This window comes from Trachurus trachurus, assembly GCF_905171665.1.
Source record: "Trachurus trachurus genome assembly, chromosome: 1".
In the NCBI taxonomy this organism is placed as follows: Eukaryota; Metazoa; Chordata; class Actinopteri; order Carangiformes; family Carangidae; genus Trachurus; species Trachurus trachurus.
In genome coordinates, this window is record NC_139891.1 from 23,902,502 (window position 1) to 23,918,217 (window position 15,716).

Here is a 15,716-nt window from a genome sequence, read left to right on the forward strand (position 1 = left end):
CACACACACACAATGCCAAGTGCCACATATCTGCATCAAAATGAAACATTGCATTTGAAATATCAAACGGTAAAAACATCTAAGAATCTGATTTTTGCATTAAATGCCAAACACTTTTTGTTTTACTTACAGTAGCTACATTTTTGGGATATCTCATTCTAAAGTTTGTGTGTCATACATGTCTATACAATGTTGTAAAGTGGCAATTAGTGAACAATAATGTAATGGAAAGATTTTTTTTCCAAAATATTCCTGTTATATTACATTACATTACATTTCTTTACATTTTTTTTTGCAGTTCTCTTTTTCAGTCAAAATGTCAAACTCTTTGCCGAAAATGTTTAATTACTAATTGTTGAAGATGTGGAAGTGACTGACAGACATTGCAGGTTTCACACATGTGAACAAGGTTTTGGTTGTTTTACACTTTGCACAGGTGATAAATGAGAGATGGATGAACTGTAATGCTATATTCGCAGCAGTGAAAATTACATTTCTGGTGTGTGAATTGACTGTATCAAAGTGATTGAGAAAGACTGAAACAAAATGGACTTACAAGGGGTCAAACATGATTCATATATTCAGTAAACATGAGTCCCCTTCATTCAACACTGCCCTAGTTGCTGTGGCTTGTTCGCAGTACATCGTGCTCGCCCCTTTCCCTCTTTATCTTTCCCCCTTGTGTTCGCTCTAAGATGCTGGTTCAATCCCTGACCGTCAGCCCTCCCAGGAGAGGCCTTGCTGCCATTTATTTTCAGTTAAACCGGAATAAGTTGGCTCAGGTTTTCAGCTTTAGGCCTAATTTTAGTTTTGTCCTAGCTTACCTCTGAGCTCTCCCAACAACCAGACTCTCTCCAGACACGCAGGAGAACATTGTGAGGCTGTGCACCATCTGAGCCTGGGCCCCTCAGGCCCCTGCGGTATCAATAATGCAGACATGACCACACTGATTGGAGGAGACAACTGGTGTTTAGAAGGAGCAAACCCAAAAGAGTGCTCCATCTCTGCACAAGTTAACTCTGCTCTCTGTTTGCCGCTGATTTAGATGTACAACTGCTGGACTGATCGCTCGGCTTTGTTGCGAAAGCTTTGCCGCCGTTGACGTGGTAACGGGTGCATACCGGTGCACGTGCATGTACACGCATTCAAGTATGTGCAAACCCGCTCAGCAGTCACCCAGGTGAGGGAAGGCACACACAACACCCAGGCTTGTTGATGGGTCCATTGATTTTTGAAGACCTCACTTCTTCTTCCCCTTTTTCTTTGATTATTAATTCACAGAAGCAAAAGAGAACTGCCCAGTTCTTTTAAACCTTAACCGCTCACTGAAGTACCATCTATGGGAAAGATGTGCCTTTTTTTTTATTATTGGAACAGGTAGCACAGCATTACAACACCCCCACATTAGTCTTCTCATATTATTCAGCATGTACTACTTACAATATTTAAATCAACATTTAAAACCAAAAGACTAAGTGAAAGATGCACGTTTTCAGAAATCCTCTGTCTATAGGATATATTGGCTGTAAAAAATTACTTCCTCAACAATCCAGCATGATGATGATGAAATCAAAGTGTAAGTGCTGGGTAATAGCCAAAGGGTAAGAAGTGCTGGGTGTTGGGAAATAGCCAAGCTGACCAATGGGGGCTCTGAGGAATTAAGATTTTCTCTGGCTGAAGGGTTTTTTGAAAAGTTATAAATTTATTTTTACTGTATACTGAGAGAGCATAGTGTAATACTGTATATTCTGCATTAATTTTTGTTAATGCATGGAAGAGGACACTGTGATTGTGTGAAGATGGAGAGAAAAGGCTGTGTCTGATCATCTTCTTTTATGAGCCTGTGTCCAGTTTTGTCATTTCCAGAATTATTCACTAGAGGGAGCAAAAACAAAACTCGTTGGTCTCTCCACACTCAGAAGACAAAAAAGGCACAACACTGTACACTGTTGATTGTTAGAAGTAATTCAGTTATTATCAATTTCTGTGTATAATCATGAGGAGAGATGCACTAATTTCACATTTCAAACTCCTTACAGCTATTATAGAAAGTCAGCTCACTTACTTAACACCACATCCTGTGCTGCAGTTTCCTTTAGACAAATAGTTCATGCTGAGAGAGACCGTGACTCTTTGAAAACTTTTCATTTTGGATGAAGAACATTCACAAATGGTGGTGGGGGTGTTGGTAACAGGGTTCGCTGTCAAAGCACAGCTACTGAATGTTTGTGTCTCCCAAAGATGATTTCACAGAGGGAGTGCCGCTCAATACTGCATGCTGGGATCTTTTTGATCAGTTGACTTAGCAGTGTTTGTTTGTCCAATGTTGTGATGCTGCTGATTAGTCAAGACAGATTAATGAATCATAAAAAGACACGTTAGATGTGTCTTCTCTGAGGGACACATCCATTCATCTGCAAAAGAAACCCATAATACATTTTTCACTTTTTTTCTGCATAATTAGACATATTGATGAATATTAACAATTAAGTCTTTCAAACGTCTTATTTTATCTGACGCCAGATAAAGACTGACGCTCTTAGTGAATTAATTCCTGAGATGCTCCTTTGCTGAAACATCTAAGATTCACCCAGAAGGCTGTGCTCTGCTTGCTCCATGCTAGTTGCTCTGGGCTCCCCACGCCTGTATCCCTCAACTAGCACCCACCCTTCCACTCTTCCTTTTTTCCTTTTTCCCCCTTCGTGATTTTTTTTCTTCTTTTTGCTTGTTTGATATATTTCTTTACACCCCACCACCACCATATTCAAAGACTTATACAATATACATGTTCCATCTGGTCAAACTTGGTGAACTTAAATATACCTGTCAAGTGCAACTTTAAAGTTTCCCTCGCAACCTCTACTGGGTCTCGCCCAATCCACCAAGGCTTTAATTAAAAAGCAGCCCCAGTTCCAGGATGTGCTTCTAAATGAGGGAGTTTGCGCTGGCAGACGAGGAGCTGGGGTCTTGCAGTGGGACCCGGCTTGTGGCTTTCATCACTTCCACTCCACAGCTCTGAAGTTCCGGAGAGGCATCTGTCTGACTTGAATTGGAAAGATGGAGAGATGCACAGTGAGAGAAATTTAGAGAAAGGAGAAACTGAAGCAAGACAGCGAGGGTGGAGGGGAGGGCGGGGGTGGGGGGGTCGGGAGTTGATATGATGTTGGGGCTGATACCCTCCTTTTGTTCTGACTGTGCAGAGGGAAAGTGAAATGTTAAAGGTAGACTTTTTTTTCAGCATTAACGCAGGACTTTTGCACTCAAGTCATTTTCTTCTTATTAAATTTAATCTGGTGGAAGTTTTAGCGATTTCCAACTATTCAACCCATTTTCATGGATTTAAAAAATTCTTAAAATGTTAACACTATTGTGTATTTTAATCCCTAACATAATTCACTTCTTTCTTTCTTTCTTTTTTAAATATCTTAATGTTAAAAAACTCATAAGGCAACATTGAAATAATCAGAGCCAATGCTGAATTAGCTCATACAATAAGCATTTATGTTTTACCTTTACCATAATATTTTTGCAAACTGAAAAAATATTTACATAGTCAGTGAAACGAACATGCTTGATGAAAATGGAAAAATGGGAATGTTTTGATTTTGGTAGCTCCTTTTTAAAAAATATTTTTAAAAGTATATGGAGACAACCTTCTGTCTTGATCAGGGGTTTTTTTTCAGCAGAGGAACGTGTGTGAAGATTTGTAACCACACTGCAGGATGCTCCTGAAAACCAAGCAACTGTGACATCTAGTGGACATATCCTTAAAATACAGTATTACAGGAACATGATGGAAAAATGTCTCTGTACTCATAAACATTTTGTCAGATTTTAGAGGTTGGATGTACAAAGCTGTAAAATATTTCACATCCCTCTAGGCAAAAAACGGTTTTCTGACAAAAGTAACACCCCTAGGCCCAGTAACAGTCAAAAATATAGAGCAGAGATGGAGTCAGACCTCCAGCTCCTGGGAATTTTTCTTCCATAAGGGGAGATCAGAATTAAATAACAACATGTATATCGTCCATTCTGTTCTCTATAGGAAACTTTTTCTCATCTTTGTTGATTTCTTACAAACTAGTGGCCAGTTTAACCCTTTCAGGCCTCAAAAACAAATTCAAAATATTTTCCATATTCCCATAATTCTCAATTTAAATCCCAAATTGGTGCAACAAAAAAGTAGTGCTGAATGCTAACAACACTATGTTCTCCAATTCCATTATTAGTTTTTATTACTGTTTATAGAAACGGTCCCTTTATACTTTGAAATCAAAAAGCCCCAAACGTCAGATTCCAGGCAGAGAGCCAAAGCCCACTGAACCCTGTCAGAGGTTAGAAATTTCTCACGCATGTCCGTAGCTGGTCTCCAAGCATGTTTTTCGCTTAAAGTCTGATCTTCAGTTATTTATTGCAAATAAGACATTGCACCAAAAGGGCATTTCCAAAGGCTCGCAAGCATATCTGTCGCTCTGCTGCGTTAAGTTCAAGGTCCTAGAGGACAGTGTGTTTTGGTCTGAACGGATTACCCCAAGTATGGTTGCACAATTGTTACACAAATAAACACGATGATAGGAGCAATTCTAAATATACTTTGCACATTTTCGTCCTTTAACACACAGACAACTGGTAGATGTGCTCCAGCTGAGCGATTGTGTGTCTGTCTCCCCTATAGTGTCGTGGTATACATCAGCTGTTCCTCTCTGATGAGGGGCATCAAAGGAGGGGGTTCAAATAACAAATCGGCTACTTTAGCCGATCACGTCATTGCCTGGACGAATGGATAACAGAGTCAGTGCCATTAGATAATCAGGCCCAGTTACCTTGCTTTGATTTTTCAAGATTGTATACAGATCCTAATGGATTGTAGTTTCTTTGCAGTTTAAAGAGGAACACAAACACACGCAGTCTTCAGCATGGATATGACCCTGTGTATCCCCTCTACTCAAAGGAGGCTTATTGGCAGAAAATTTGTTTCAGATGCTGTGGTTTACTCTGATATCGTCTTCCTTTTTTTTTCTTTTAACTCTTCTGATGCAACTTTATCCTCACAGACAAGGGAGATAACCATCTTCATCGTGCTGCATGGACTTCTGTTTTCTTTTTCATAAATCATCAACTTTGAATTAACACTACTGCAAATACTGTATTAATAGTTAATCTGTAAATAACAAAATAAACTCATTACAACCAAATAAAATATTTGCAATGGCAAAGAAGGTCACCGCAGAAACTCCTCCCCATCGTTACCAGTTTACAGCTGTCATTTCTACGAGATGCGTGATAGCTGCTAGATTAATCTTTGGAAGTAAATAAAGCTCTGTTTAGGTAGCAGAATACGGTTTATTTGTATTTATTAGCTTTAATTCATACCAGTGCTTAGCTTCTCTTGCCATTTGATCTTTTATCTTTAATCCTTTTCTCTGTGACCAAACTCAGTCATGCCATCGACCGTTCAGAAGCCTTTCCAGCCTTCGAGCCTCTACCAATTAAGTGCTACCATATGCAGGGTACAGGGTACTATTGAGGCAGCCATGTGTTTGCAATTATGCACTACAGAAGCAATCACAAAGGCATTAGCATTTGGTTAGCAGAGGTGAAAAAACAAAACATTTTTTGCTGAGAGAAACTTCTCTGGGGACTGTTTTACCTTGATATTCAAAGAAAAAGAGTGAAACCTTTGTGTGTGTGGATGATTAGTCAAATATCTGCTCTCAGACCAAGTGTTAGTTTATCAGCCTTTGCACTCTTCAGCTTATGTCAGACGCACTGTAGCAGTCTGTTTTCATTTTTATAAGATCTGGGGCTCACCATATGTATAATAAATCATAACAGTCACTAGAATCACTCTGTTTCTTGTCTGACTGGTCAATGTACGTTCTTTCAGCCATGTCTGTGCCGCTAACTTTGTTTTCTTTAAACAAACTTCTTTTTGTCTGTATTTTTTACTTAGGCTATATGTTGATAAAAGGGATCATTTGAGTCAAAGTGTAGTTTCGGGGCAATTTATGAAACAAAAGTGTCCCAGTTGCTTTTTCTCTCACTCTAAATTGTTTGTGGCATCATTAGTAGCACATATTATCATTTTCACTTTCAGTAGGTGTATTTGTGAGAAATGGTTGGATTCCAGGACTTGTTTGGATGAAAAATATCTGATGTGAAGCAATAAAAAGGGAATAAACCCGATTCATCACAGCTGATTCACTACTTTTTTTGGCAGTAAAATCAAGAGATTATCTGTGTGTGTATCCGTCTGTAAAGTTTTGTCTTATTTATATAAAACTTAAACAGTTTCTTGGATAACACACCTTTTTGCTTCTCTTCATCATTGTGAGATTGCCTACACACTTTCGTTGCAGACGCAAGGCCATAAAAAGAAGAAACAGAGGGAGCACATGACTCGTAAAAAGAGACGTTTGAACGAGATCAAAACCAGCTCTGGTTTCAGCTTACTCCTCTATGACTAATACATACATCAGTGGGCTGCAACAAGGTACAACAAAACACACTCACACACATTCTCACATACATTGGTGTCCTCCTACCCTTCTCTCACAGACTCTCTTCACCCCAGACCTCCTTATGTTCCCATCATTCATATTTTCCAGGGGACTTGTAAACTAGGAGATACGTGAATGAAAGAAAGAAATAACGTGTTTCAAACAGGCTCTCATACCATGGTCTATGCAGACAGTTAAGCCAAGAAAGGGAAGCAAAACATGGCTATACATACACACACACACACACACACACACACACACACACACACACACACACACACACACACACACACACACACACACACACACACACACACACACACACACACACACACACACACACACACACAGTGTTTTCCTAGTGTAATTAAATCATCCCATGCTCGCCCCATGGGATCTCCCTTGAGGATTTAGGGGCCCACACTGACAGTACCCGCAGGTCACAGGGGTGGCTGTTTTCCTTGGACATGTTTCATGAGACTGCATGTGTTCTCTCTGGGAATTAGATCTTGTGGAGGAAAAAAAAAGGCACAATGATAGAGATCTGGATTCCGGGCATCAGAACAATTGTTGAGCACAGACTCATCTCAGCCCTGCACCCTAACACCACAAGCAACCCCAGGTCTTTGATTGAAGAGGCTCCCAGTAGGTGGCCTTGCATTCACAACATGGTAGAGGTCATCTCAGATCTTCTCATGTTTGCTCTGGTTATGTTTTATTGAGGAATCCAATGGATGTGTTCACATGGACACAGTGGGGTTTGGATGAGAAGACTTCTTGGATTTGTCTACCTCTTTGTCCTTCCTCAAGGGAAGCAGCAAGAGGGTGTGGCAGGAAGGTTATTCCTGTTTATGGTAAACTGACATATAAAAAAAAATTAAGGTTAGTGTTAAAGAAGTTAAAAAGTGAGATATTTTCAAAATCAGAAAACAGGCAGATAAAAAAGTTAATGTAGGATTTTTCTACTTTCATCTAAAGCATAAAACATCTAAAAGTCTGACTTTCAGTCTTTCAGTATACACTACTGGAGAATATACTACAATCTGCAACAGAAATGTTGTAATACAGCCTCCAAGCACTGGTGGCAAAATATAATCTTTTTTTATTTGAACTTGAAGGGCATTGACAGTGAAGCCCTAACTTTAAATTATGTCAAGTAGATAAAATAAAAATTGATTAAAACAAATAAAGGATCCGAGATTAAATATCTAATGACCAAGAAACACCAAGAATTCTTTTTTTACTTTGTTTTGAGTTCAAGGTGGACAGTGCAAAGAGACACACAGCAAGTATCAGCGGTAATGAACCCAAGTACAAAGTGGTAAACAGCATCAAGGGTCATAGTGTTGCAGCTGAGTTATGTCTGCAGAAAAAAGTTCTTTCAAAAGGTTTTATTTCCTGGAATGATTGTATAGAATTGTAAAGAATAGATTCAATACAAAACAGTATCATCCGCATGGAGTTGAATGTTAGAAGAAATGTGATAATTGATGTAAAGAGTGACAAGAATAAGCCCAATGATTGAGTCTTCACTGACCTTTTGTAATTTGAAAACAACAACAACACTTGTTTGACAGTTCCCACCACCACACACTGTTCTCTTTCCATGGGAAATGCAGTGCTATTGAACTGCAAGTAAAAAAAAACTCCAGAAAAGTTCTGTGGGTTTGCATTTGTTGGATATGGGGCAGTAGTTCATTCACAGAATGAACCATCAGATCTTCTGGCTGATTCTCTGGGCTCCTTCTCTCCCAGAGTCCGGTCATCTGTAAAAAAAAAAAAGTCTTGGTGTGATCTTTGATAGCAATCTCAAGTTCGATCAGCATGTTAACTCTGGCCAGCTTCTTCCAGTTGAGGATTTTATTGAAAGTAAAGGGCTATCTCTCCTGCACAGACCTAGAGACAGTAATCCATGCTTTTATTAACTCAACGGCTGTATTACTGCAACTGTTGGCCTGGATCACTCACTGCTACATCATCTGTACTAGTGCAGAACACAGCAGCTCGGCTCCTCACTGGAAAACGCAAGCGTGATCAAATATCCCCAACTTTTGCCTCTCTCCACCTGCTCCTGGTTTCTCTTAGAATTGATATTAAGAAATTACTGTTTGTTATAGACCGAATCGCCTTGTTGTTTACATTCTACTTCCGGGTAGAAAACCAGCACGTAATTTGAATGAGATCAATAGTAACGAACGAGAGTTTAGCTATATATATCATATTTTTCACGCCGTATCACTGTTTAGACAAATCTGAAATGATGGAAGAAACATTACTACTTCTGTGTGTGTGTTTTGTGTTGCTATGTGTTGTATTTATTCAGTTGGGGGGAATCACGGTGTCTAGAAAGCATCAGTGGCTGCAGCTGACAGGGACAGCTGACGGCGGTAGCTAAGCTAACATCAGGACGTCAGCTGTTAAAACCCTCCCGTTGTGGGACACGACATGAAACTACTCCAGTTTGCTCAATCATGTTGTAACTAAGATATCCGCTGGAGAAAATATTTTTTCATGGACCGTTTATTGAGTCACTGAGTTATTAAAGTTAAGTTAAACAGGTAGCCTAACCGTTAGCCCAGCTAATCTCTGATAACCATGACTAATTACAAAAATGTGCACACGTAAATAGTAATGTTTGTCTAATCATTGGTTTTATAGACTTTACAAACATCAGATTAGTCTAAACGGCGATATAGTGACATGAAAAAGTAGATATATATAGCGAAACTCTCGTCCGTCACTATTGTTCGAATGCTGGTTTTCTACCCGGAAGTAGTTGTAAACAACAAGGCGATTCGTCCTATAGGTTATTTGAATTCTATTGCATTTTACTTTTGTATATCATGGTATAGTAATGGTATGTTTTTAATTAATCTTAATTACAGTAACGCGTTAAAGTCCCGGCCCTAGTTTTTATTGACCTGTAAAACACTTTGTCAACAAATTTGATTGTTTTTTAAGTTCTCTATAAATTAAAGCAGAAGTAAGCGATTCTGTCGTTTTGGCTAACTTCCTGTTAGCGGATGCAGTAAGCAGTCCCCGCCCTCGTCCCTACGTCACCACATTCACGCACATCCCTTGGCTGCACACACAGAGCCACTTTATCCCGTTCTCTCTCCTCATTGGATAAAGGTTGTAGGATACAAGGAAAGTTTTCTCCTCGGCTTACAGCAGAGCAGAGTGACTGACAGACCTGTGTTTCGGACCAAACACTCTATGTAAGTGATTGCTCGGATCGGAAGATATAACTATTGAAGACTTATATTAACACAAATATTCCGCTTACTTCTGCTTTAAGTTTGAGTTGAGTTGAGTTGAGTTGAGTTGAGTTGAGTTGAGTTGAGTTGAGTTGAGTTGAGTTGAGTTGAGTTGAGAATAACACAGGACAGGTAAACTTTGGAGCGTAATTTGGGTCTGATCTTGAAAAAAATTCAAAGTTATCAATCAAATATTAAAATAAATCTTTTTTGGCACAATTTCTATTAAAAGTCACCTCTATTGGAGCGTCGAGTGGCACAGGAGGTTAATCTATAGAGGCTATACAGTCCTTGCTGCAGGCGGCCCCAAAATCCCGCATCGGGCAGCCCTTTCCTGCATAACATTCCCCCTCTCTCTGCCTCCCCATTTCCTGTCTCTTTCGACTGTTTTATCTAATAAAGGCATGAAAAACCAAAAAATATACTTTAAAAAAATCACCTCTATTTCTGTTGAAAATCCCACAGTCAAGGCAAAAGGGCAAAACCAGTTGAAGTGGACAGAGATGGAAAATATCACAATAGCACAAAAGTGTAACTGCATGCTGAATCTGCAATTAACTTGATCCAAGGACAAAATAGCATAGGGTCCTCAAACTGATCCCTGGGGAACACCAATGCAAAGTAAAGCTGGGGAGAAGATACCACCTGTTATTACAGAAAAGGTTATTCTTGTCAAATTATCAAAGAATTTATTCTATCAATGCAGACTGAATTTCTGTGTGATGAACTGAACTTATACCAAGGCAATTTCAGATCAAACAATCAGCAACAAGGTCTTTAAGAATTTCAATGATGTTTATAATTTAGGAGCAAGAGTGTAATTCAGAACCTATTACCTCTGTATTGTATTGAAAATCATGATGAAACATGACCAATGTCAGGTTTCTTGTGTTACAGCATCAAGGCCTGAACTTCACTTCAAGTTATAATCAAACGTTTAGACAATTTAAGGTTTGAATGTCTTAAATGTTGTTGCTGAACATAGGCTGGAAAGTAAATGCTGACAATTAGAGGTTTATGATAATGCCAGGTTGTCGTGACATCAAGTGTAAGAAATCCTTTGAAAACAGACTTGAAGAACAGTTGTACCTTCTGCTACCGTGCAGCTTTAAGTCCCTCCTCAGGTTAGACATATTGATGACTAGTCTAGGCTTGGGTCATTAGTTTGGCTGCTGTGGCTATGACACCAGATGGAGGTGGAGGTATGGCTGTAGGCTGTACTGTGATCCAAGACTTCTAAACATGTAATCCACTCTCCTGTGAGGGTCCCTGACCACAGGAAACCTCTCATGCTGTTCCACTGATCTCTACCTCGTGGCCTTACTGCACCTTAACATGTTTCACCAGGTTTCACCAGTAAATAAGTGCGTGACATCATGTTTTAGACAGCGATGAAGGTGTGGTCACGCTCCCTCTAAGTATTGATCCACCTTGGCTTCTTGTTGTTTATGATGTCTGCTTTGTTTGTTCGATATGAAAGACTGGAGTCACTGTATGGATTTTTTGATGCTGTTAGTTCAACAAGAATAGATATAATCGAATTGTTTAAATGAGACTATGTAACATGAGATATTTATGAGGTTAAGAGTTGCTTTGAGATGTATGATCTCAATTGTAAACCAGACCTATTCAATCTTTGTGTGAATAGTCAAATGGAAGTGAGAGGGGCAGTTATTATGCGTCTCTTTTGTTAAAGTGCTCTCTTTTGATTTGGTCTATGTCACAGGCCTTTTCGCAATATTATACATCAGTTTCAGTGCATTTGCATGAACACAACAGGTTTATAATAATAACTGCATATCTCTCACAGAGTGAGTTTAAAACCCCGAGCAAAGGTATACTGGACCTGAGAGATGAAGATAAATCATGTTTAAATTGATTTGCAAAATTGATCACTTATTAAGATGCATATGATTTTAGAAGTGAATACAGTAACGTTATCTGATCTAATTAGATTTGACAAATACAAGTCCAGTTGTCTTCGATTCAGTTTGTTGCCCAGAGATTCATTGTTTTATGTGCTATCAATCTGTTGAATGCTAATGAAGCCTTCCTCATAGTGAGTGATAAATGAGTAATGTAAAACTGACTGTTCTCCAGGTGTTATGCTACAGTTTGTTTATGTACTGTGCATTGTATTTTATGTGAGCTATATGAGCCAATGTTGTGTAGTGAGTTTGATCATATTTTATACATATTCAAAGCTGTATTGTGTTTTTAATATGATTTAAGTCTCCTAAATTCTTTGTGTATTCACCAACAACACTCAGCGGTTGTCATTTAGCTCTAATTTTTTGCATTTTTCTTTTTTCTTCTCAGTGTTAGGTGTATAATTTTTTTTTATAATTTTGCATGCAAATTAAATTGTGTATATACTGCTAAGAACAAATGTTATCTTTTCGCAGAGCAATCTCTTAATGTTGCTGTTCAAGAAACTGACATTATTGCTTTGTAGATACAACTAAAGAATAAATGGTCTGTTTCATTCCAGTTTTGTCCTGGCACAGCTTCATATAAAATGTAAGCTATTACTGCAAGTGGCATTTTTAAATAGTCTTCAAAATTTCTGGTAATCACAGTTTCACACACAAAAACCCTGTCTTCTTGAAAAACACTATATAAACAAGGACAGGAAATGATGATGATAATGGTGATGTCGAGTCATCGTTTTCAGCAGGCCTGTTTTGGGTTGATGTGAACACTTTATTCCCTTTGCAAATAATTTAAGTGTTGACACATCGTCTGCCTTACTGTATTCAATCCTTGTGTAAATAGTCATAGATGGACTCAACTCAATCTTGTTACAGTCAGACTGTTGGGAAATTACACCAGACCTTTGACTACTATCATCATAGCACACTGCTTTTTAATGGAGATAAACATGGCGGACTGTCATCACCAAATCCCCCCCCTAAATTCTACTGAAACAAAGACACTTCTGAATAAATATGCTAAGGTCAGATATCTGAGGTTTCATTTTTCTTGGGATGGAGGTGGTTGTTTTGTTTTATTTGGGAGGTTTTGGGAGTTTGGCATATTTTCACTCAAAATATTGCATGATATTTCACATTCGAAACTGTTTGAACTGTGTACCCTTCTGTACTTCATTACCAACCCTGCAACATCAACAGACCTCTGGGAGAAACCGAAACCCACCCAAGAAAAAGACCACAACATTATAAAACAGCAAATCCTGCTGTTAATGATCCGTATCTCTAAACATGCAGTGAGCTGCTTGCCCTGTCCTGGCAGTGCCCATTTCCTCAACTCTGATCATGAAGCACAGGAAACACCGGTCAGTGTGAAAGGCTGGGTCAGGATTACTCAGACTCATTACACAGTCTGATTTCATGACTGATAAGGCAAGAAGAAGAAAACCAACTCTCAGGAAACTCATGGGACATGTTTCATCATGGTTCATCAATTTTACCATCAGATAGACTTACGGTATATGAGTTTATGAATTGCTACTTATCTAATGATAAAGTGCTCTTAAGCAGCATAGAGATCAGATCATAAGTGTTGCAGTGCCTCAGAAAAAAAAATTGAATCGTGAGGGCTTCTAAGAGAGTGGGTATATTTGTGATCATTGTTTTGGTTTTACAACCCAGTGTTACTGTTTTGGTTCAGCTTTTCTGCTCTCATCAGTGTTGTTTTCAGCCACTGCAGACAGATCTGTCCACAACCCTCCCAACACTAAACTGCAGACAGGGTAAGTGACAAGCTGGTGAACATACCAAAAAGAAAACTACTTTTGTCAAAATATTTGGGAAAGGTCACAAACAAAGAGTGAATACTGACCTCACCATCTGCAAGTGGGCATACATTTTTACATGGTCAGTTTTGCTTATACTGCCTCCCTCACTATTTATAGTACTTTAAATGTACATTATGTACATCAAAAACATCTTACTACATGTTATATCTGCAGTCTTAAGGGTTTAATGTAACATAGAAACGATACCCATTAATATTTATATGATTTAGAGTTGGTGAAAGCACCTTCCAGGCACTGAGGGCTTTCATTCAGCTGTGAGCTAACATCCTCACAATGTGAAAGTTTTTATTTATGCATTATAACCACTTATACAACATCCATAGATGTTATAAATGATTCAATTCAATCAATGAAAAAGACATTTAAAACCATTAAAAGTATGGCATGTTGTAGAGGATTAGCACTAAGTCATACAGAATAACTGTCTTAGTTTTTCCTATCAGCTGTTGTATGTGTTAAAATTACCTTTTAAGTGTATGTGTGTGTGTGTTTCAGTTTGAAAACAAGCTTCCTGGTTTTAATTGTCTACACAGGTGGGCCTGTAAGTGTCCTTTGACCCTCGGGGCTGAATAAGGGCCCCATTATAAAAGTCAAAGGTCAGTTTAGTGCTTGAGGCTAATTGATTTGTGTGGTGCTTAAATATGCATATCCCATGAATCACAGCCATCACAACTAATCAGCATGATTATCCGTGTTTTATAACACATGAGGACATCGTTTCTCTAGCAGTATAGATTTTATGTGAACTGTTTTGTATCCTCAGGCTTGGACTCGTTAAACTGTGGGGTATTAAGAAAATTGTGATCGTCTCTTTGCTTATGTCATAGTGTGTAAATGACTGCAACTTCGTGTTGTTCTCTCAGCATGGGCATTCATTAATGGTCACTGTAAAAAACAAGCAATACAAGGTGTTCTGTCTGATACGCAGACCACAAACACACAAATACACATTCAAGGCACATCACATATGATATCTCAGTCTCTCATCAGAGACACAATCGCTGCCAGATGGTGTCAGTCTTCTCCCCTCTAACCTTTGACACCCCCCACCCCTCCACCCCCTCACCTCCTCTCTCTCCCTCTCTCTGTCTCTTATTCAAACACACAAGAGAAACTGATAAGGTCTGGGGAGTCACTGCCCAGTGTGCTGGAGGAGTAAGACTCAGAAGGTCATACAGTACGAAGGACCACATGTGACCAGGAAATCCCTGTGGCCTGTTAATCAACACAGAGGATAAACATAAACATAATCAGAGAAGGTGATGTATCGTACATGAAAGTCCTCCAGCCACAGAATGCAATGCTGTAGCTGTTTGACTGTGTGATGACATGAGATGTCAATAAACATTTAGAAACACTGATTGTCCTCACAGCGGAGTGTTTGTATTCGATTTTCATCAAACAAGTGGTGATAAATATGCATCATAAGTACTATATCGCAACAGCATTGTATGCAATGATGTGCATGTCTGATCTATATCCTGTCTGTAGCACTGTAGCCCATTCGTTCCTGTTAAACATCAATGTCTCTGTGTGCAATGAAAAGACAAAATAGTTGTAACCAGGCATTAAAATGCAATAATAATAGTAAAGGATTGCTGAAACTGCAGTAAATATTGTTGAGGACTATTTTCAGCCTATGATAAATATGATGGCTGAAAATACTTCGTAAGCTACAGCAGCAGTGAGGAGGTATAGGTCAAAAATAAACTACAATGCTCATGTTCATGGAAAGAAGGAACATGTCATCCCGTGCAAGAATGTGGTCCAACAATGTATTATTAAAAAGTATTTGGACATCAGCGGAGATGGATGACAAGAGATACAGAATCCATCTGTCCCACTTTCATAAATTCAATATCTCAGTTACTGGTTTTGGTCAAAGGTCAAAGTCATGGTGACTAAAACCTCAAAAAATATAGTTTTGGCCTTGTGAATGCAATGGCTCTGGGACTCTCAGGGGAATCCTCTCAACTTTGGCACAAATGTCCATTTGGACTCAAGGGTGAACTCATTATATTTTGGTCAGCAGAGGTCAAATTCAGTGTCTCTGTGACTCAGAGACAGTGCAGTCAGGACATGCAGTGTTTGACCAGTTAAAGCAAAAAATATGTTTGCATTCATCATGTAATTTTGGTCTCATGACAGTATGGGATTGTCTTGAAAGCTAGCTTAACTTCC